The following is a 7,138-nucleotide window of genomic DNA, read 5'->3' on the forward strand; positions in this document are numbered from 1 at the left end:
ATTAAGGTGAGTTAAATTATTATTTATTTTTTTTTAACCCCTCCAGCGCTGTTTTACTATGCATTCTGTATTCAGAATGCTATTATTTTCCCTTATAACCATGTTATAAGGGAAAATAATAATGATCGGGTCTCCATCCCGATCGTCTCCTAGCAACCGTGCGTGAAAATCGCACCGCATCCGCACTTGCTTGCAGGTGCTTGCGATTTTCACGCAACCCCATTCATTTCTATGGGGCCTGCATTACGTGAAAAACACACAAAGAGGAGCATGCTGCGATTTTCACGCAACGCAAAAGTGATGCGTGAAAATCACCGCTCGTGTGCACAGCCCCATAGAAATTAATGGGTCGGTATTCAGTGCGGGTGCAATGCGTTCACCTCCCGCATCGCATCCGCGCGGAATACTCGCTCGTGTAAAGGGGCCTAAGAAATGAAGGTCAGTCAGTCAGCCGAAAAATTGGGAAAACTTTGAAAGTAAGGGCTATTTGACCATGAAGGAGAGTGATGGGGTGCTGCGCCAGATGACCTGGCCTCCACAGTCACCGGACCTGAACCCAATCGAGATGGTTTGGGGTGAAGGCAAAAGAGCCAACAAGTGCTAAGCATCTCTGGGAACTCCTTCAAGACTGTTGGAAGACCATTTCAGGGGACTACCTCTTAAAGCTCATCAAGAGAATGCCAAGAGTGTGCAAAGCAGTAATCAAAGCAAAAGGTGGCTACTTTGAAGAACCTAGAATATGACATATTTTCAGTTGTTTCACACTTGTTTGTTATGTATATAATTCCACATGTGTTAATTCATAGTTTTGATGCCTTCATAGTCATGAAAATAAAGAAAACTCTTTGAATGAGAAGGTGTGTCCAAACTTTTGGTCTGTACTGTAGATCTATGTGTTTTTGATTCTTCTGAACCTGATTCATCGCAAAATGTCCACACTCCATGCACTCAGAAGCACTTCAGATATTAGCGGGTGGCTTGCGCATGCAACCCTATCTCCTCATAGATTGTAAGCTCTGGTGAGCAGGGCCCTCATTCCTCTTGTTTTAGTTGATTCTCCTCCAACAGATGAAATTAAAGGAGAGAAGGATCAGGCAAAATGAATATTTTCACGTGATCCTATTGTTCAGCCGACAGCTATTGAATGTGTATGGCCCCCCTAAGAGTACGGCCACACGGTCAGGTTTCCTGATGCAGTTCTGAAAGCCAAAACCAGGAGTGAATAAAAAAAACTGAGAAGTTGTATTAGTCCTTTATACTTTCTTTTCTTTTATGATCCAGTCTTGATTTTGGCTTCCAAAACTACATGCAAAAACCTGACCATGTGGCCGTACCCTTAAAGCCCCTTTCACACGAGCGAGTTTTTCGCGCGGGTGCAATGCGTGACGTGAACGCATAGCACCTGCACTGAATCCTGACCCATTCATTTCAATGTGTCTGTGTACATGAGCGTTTTTTTTTCCAAGCATCAGTTCTGCGTTGCGTAAAAAACGCAGCATGTTCTATATTCTGCGTTTTCCACGCAGCCCTGGCCCCATAGATGTGAATGGGGCTTCAGTGAAAAATGCATGGCATCCGGAAGCAAGTGCGGCTGCCATGCGTTTTTCACTGATGGTTGCTAGAAGATGTTTGTAAACCCTCAGTTTTTTATCACGCGCGTGAAAAACGCATCAAAATGCATTGCAGCTGCGTGGAAAAAACTGAACGCGATCGCAGACAATACTGACAGAACTTGCTTGCAAAATTGTGCGAGTTTCACTGAACGCACCCTGAAAGCATCCAGAGCCAATACATCACGCTCGTGTGAAAGAGGCCTAAGGCCTCTTTCAAACGGGCGTTGCGGGAAAATGTGCGGGTGCTTTACGGGAACACCCGCGATTTTTCCGCGCGAGTGCAAAACATTGTAATGCGTTTTGCACTCGCGTGAGAAAAATCACGCATGTTTGGTACCCAAACCCGAACTTCTTCACAGAAGTTCGGGCTTGGGTTAGGTGTTGTGTAGATGTTATTATTTTCCCTTATAACATGGTTATAAGGGAAAATAATAGTATTCTGAATACAGAATGCTTAGTAAAACATCGCTGGAGTGGTTAAAAAAATAAAAAAAAATTTTTAACTCACCTTAGTCCACTTGTTCGCGACCCGGCATCTCCTTCTGGCTTCATCTGATCTCTGTGCAGCAACAGGACCTGTGGTGACGTCATTCCGGTCATCACATGGTACATCACATGATCTTTTACCATGGTGATTCACCATGGTAAAAGATCATGTGACGTACCATGTGATGACCGGAATGATGTCACCACAGGTCCTTGACCTATAATTAATGCTCACCACAGGTCCTATTCAGTAAAGGGGACAGAAGGAGATGCCGACATCGCGATCAAGTGGATTAAGGTGATTTTTAATTTTTTTTTAACCCCTCCAGCGCTGTTTTACTTTGCATTCTGTATTCAGAATGCTATTATTTTACCTTATAACCATGTTATAAGGGAAAATAATAATGTTCGGGTCTCCATCCCGATCGTCTCCTAGCAACCATGCGTGAAAATCGATAAGCATACGCACTTGCTTTCGGATGCTTGCGATTTTCACGCAACCCCATTCATTTCTATGGGGCTTGCGTTACGTGAAAAACGCACAAAGAGGAGCATGCTGCGATTTTCACGCAACGCACAAGTGATGCGTGAAAATCACCGCTCATGTGAACAGCCCCATAGAAATGAATGGGTCAGGATTCCGTGGGGATGCAGTGCGTTCACCTCCCGCAACGCATCCGCGCGGAAAACTCGCCCGTGTGAAAGGGGCCTAAGAGTTGCTTTCACTTCTTTAAAATGTCTTTGGACCGGTGGAACCACAATTTCACAAGAGGAGAATTGGGCACTTGATCCAAGTATTGCTCTAGCAAGCGTGTAAACACACCGCAGACACAATGAGCCTGTGCTGTTAGGACGTCTTGCTCAAAACGGGGGAATTGAACTCATGGCAGGAGGATGAGAGGTTGCAGCTCTACCCTCTGAGCCACACACAAGGAACGTCCCTGCCCCTCCCAGCAGCCTCTACTCAAGCTTCATCTAACAGCATGGGCTCATTCCACAGCAGCGCTCCCTGCAGACAGTGCTGAGTGTCGTATAAGTACTATAGACCTTACAGGGACCATCTCATGGAGATAGATGTGTTCTCTTAAGGACACAGCTTAGGCAACATTTTTCATTGCTGCCTTGCAAGAGACCATATATTTTTTATTTTTCTGCTGACGTAGAAGTATGAAGGCTTGTTTTATTGCGGGACGATTTTCTTAATCACACGCACCATTTGCGGTAAATGTAACTTATAGATTAATGTTTATTAACTGTCTATGGGCGTGAGTGGAGAGCAGTTCTGAGCCATTCACCCTGCTGTGAAAATATGTTAAGGTAAATATATTCTCTGGGACTTTTTAAAAAAAAAGTTTTACTACTTTTGCAAGATAAAACATTTTAACCCCTTAAAGGCGTTATCTGACCTCTGTACTTATCAAGCTCTGTCATTTATAAACATAGGGGGTCATTTACTATCAGATATACGCCAGTTTTCTGGCGTATATCTGTCGCAGATTGTGGCGCCTGTTTTAGGCGTAGAAAATGTTCTAAATCTACACCAGTGTCTAAAACGCTGGTCTTAATAAATGACCCCCATAATCTTATTTAAAAGGAGATAGGCCTCTTTCACACGGGCGTTGCGGAAAAATGTGCGGGTGCATTCCGGGAACACCCACGATTTTTCTGCGCCAGTGCAAAACATTGTAATGCGTTTTGCACTCGCATGAGAAAAATCGCGCATGTTTGGTACCCAAACCCGAACTTCTTCACAGAAGTTCGGGCTTGGGTTAGGTGTTGTGTAGATGTTATTATTTTCCTTTATAACATGGTTATAAGGGAAAATAATAGCATTCTGAATACAGATCACTTGAGGGTTAAAAAAATAAATAAAATTAACTCACCTTCTCCTCTTGTTCGTGTAGTTCCCGGTCTCTTCTTTACTTCTTTAATAATGAGCTGTGGGCTAAAGGACCTTTGGTGACGTCAGATCACATGCTCCAATCACATGGTCCATCACCGTGGTGATGGGTCATGTGATTGGAGCATGTGATCTGACGTCACCACAGGTCCTAGCCGGTAGTTCATCTTTTAAGAAGTAAAGAAGAGACCGGGAACTACGAGAACAAGAGGAGAAGGTGAGTTAATTTTTTTATTTTTTTTTTAACCCTCAATTGATCACCTACTAAGCATTCTGTATTCAGAATGCTATTATTTTCCCTTATAACCATGTTATAAGGGAAAATAATACAGTGAATAGACTGTCACCTAGCAACCATGCGTGAAAATCGCACCGCATCCGCACTTGCTTGCGGATGCTTGCGATTTTCACGCAACCCCATTCACTTCTATGGGGCCTGCGTTGCGTGAAAAACACAGAATATAGAGCATGCTGCGATTTTCACGCAACGCACAAGTGATGCGTGAAAAACACAGAATATAGAGCATGCTGCGATTTTCACGCAACGCACAAGTGATGCGTGAAAATCACCGCTCATGTGAACAGCCCCATAGAAATAAATGGGTCGGTATTCAGTGCGTTCACCTCACGCATTGCATCCGCGCGGAAAACTCGCCCTTGTGAAAGGGGCCTAAGAGTTGCTTTCACTTCTTTAAAATGTCTTTGGACCGGTGGAACCACAATTTCACAAGAGGAGAATTGGGCACTTGATCCAAGTATTGCTCTAGCAAGCGTGTAAACACACCACAGATACAATGAGCCTGTGCTGTTAGGACGTCTTGCTCAAAACGGGGGAATTGAACTCATGGCAGGAGGATGGGAGGCTGCAGCTCTACCCTCTGAGCCACACACAAGGAACGTCCCTGCCCCTCCCAGCAGCCTCTACTCAAGCTTCATTCCACAGCAGCGCTCCCTGCAGACAGTGCTGAGTGTCGTATAAGTACTATAGACCTTACAGGGACCATCTCATGGAGATAGATGTGTTCTCTTAAGGACACAGCTTAGGCAACATTTTTCATTGCTGCCTTGCAAGAGACCATATATTTTTTATTTTTCTGCTGACGTAGAAGTATGAGGGCTTGTTTTATTGCGGGACGATTTTCTTAATCACACGCACCATTTGCGGTAAATGTAAGTTATAGATTAATGTTTATTAACTGTCTATGGGCCTGAGTGGAGAGCAGTTCTGAGCCATTCACCCTGCTGTGAAAATATGTTACGGTAAATATATTCTCTGGGACTTTTTTTTTTTTTAAGTTTTACTACTTTTGCAAGATAAAACATTTTAACCCCTTAAAGGCGTTATCTGACCTCTGTACTTATCTGATAAACCAAGCTCTGTCATTCATAAACATTGGGGGTCATTTACTATCAGATATACGCCAGTTTTCTGGCGTATATCTGTCGCAGATTGTGGCGCCTGTTTTAGGCGTAGAAAATGTTCTAAATCTACACCAGTGTCTAAAACGCTGGTCTTAATAAATGACCCCCATAATCTTATTTAAAAGGAGTTAGTCACCAGTTTTATGGTGTCCTAACCAAGGCTATTTTCAAACTAAGGCTCCATTCACACGTCCGTAACATGTTCTGTGGATCCACGGATCCGCAAACCACGGACAGCGGCAATGTGCGTTCCGCATTTTGCGGACCGCACATTGCCAGCACTAAACGAATATGCCTATTCTTGTCCGCAATTGCGGACAAGAATAGGACATGTTCTATTTTTTCCGGGAACGGAAATGCGGACCCGGAAGTGCGGCCCCATAGAAATCAATGGATCCGCAATTCCGTTCCGCAAAATGCGGAATGAAATTGCGGACATGTGAATGGGGCCTAGCAAGTTTTCAGTCCAGATGTGATGCGTATAGTGATTGCACAGCATCCAGATTGTCTTCATGTGCGTGAAAAAAGCATGCAATCCGGATAGAAAAAAACAGAACGCAATCGCGGGTAAAATTGATTCAACTTGCATACAAAACCATCAGTTTTTTTCCTGAACAGATCCTGATGACCCATTCCGTATCGCTCAAGTGAAATAAGCAGGCTACATTCACACTGTGGTGAAAAGTGGACGTGTGACGGGCCAAAGGGTACAACCTCACGGACAGGTTTCTGCATAGTTACATAGTTAAAATGGTTGAAAAAAGACATAAGTCCATCAAGTTCAACCAAGAGATAGGAGGTGGCACGAATTTTAGAAAAGGGAGCGAGACTCAGACTTCTACACATTTTCATAAGCATTAATGTCATTTACTTTTAAGAATTTATCTAGGCACTTTTTACAACTGTCCACTGTTCCTGCTGTGACCACGTCCTGAGGAAGTCTATTCCACACATTCACAGTTCTTACAGTAAGGCCTCTTGAACACAAACGTATTTTCTTTCTGTGTCCGTTCCGTTTTTTTTGAGAACCGTATGCGGATCCATTCACTTCAATGGGTCCGCAAGAAAAACGGAAGGTACTACGTGTGCATTCCGTTTCCGTATGTCCATATTTCCGTTCCGCAAAAAAAATAGAACATGTCCTATTATTGTCCGCATTACAGACAAGGATAATACTGTTCTATTAGGGTCCAGCTGTTCCGTTTTGCAAAATACGAAATGCACACGGATGTCATCCGTAATTTTTGCGGATACGTTTTTTTGCAGACCGCAAAATACATACGGTTGTGTGCAAGAGGCCTAAAGAAGCTTTGACGCTTCTGGAGACCGAACTTTTTCTTCTCCAGTAGTAGGCAGTGCCCCCTTGTCTTTTGAGGGGATTCTACATGGAACAGCGATTCAGCATATTTTTGTAAGGCCCATTTATATATTCGTATAGGTTAATTATGTCTCCCCTTAGACGTCTCTTCTCCAGACTAAATAAATGTAATTCTTTTATTCTTTCTTCATAACTAAGATCCTCCATGCCCTTTATCAGTTTAGTCGCCCTCCTTTGTACTTTTTATAGCTCCAGGGCATCCTTTCTATGGACTGGTGCCCAGAACTGAACTGCAGCAAAGCTTTAAAAAGTGGTAATATTATATCCCTGTCCCGTAAGTCCATGCCTCGTTTATTATATGACAATATCCTGGAAGCCTTAGCAGCAGCTCATTGACAT

Source organism: Bufo bufo, chromosome 6 (genome assembly GCF_905171765.1).
Source record: "Bufo bufo chromosome 6, aBufBuf1.1, whole genome shotgun sequence".
Classification (NCBI taxonomy): Eukaryota; Metazoa; Chordata; class Amphibia; order Anura; family Bufonidae; genus Bufo; species Bufo bufo.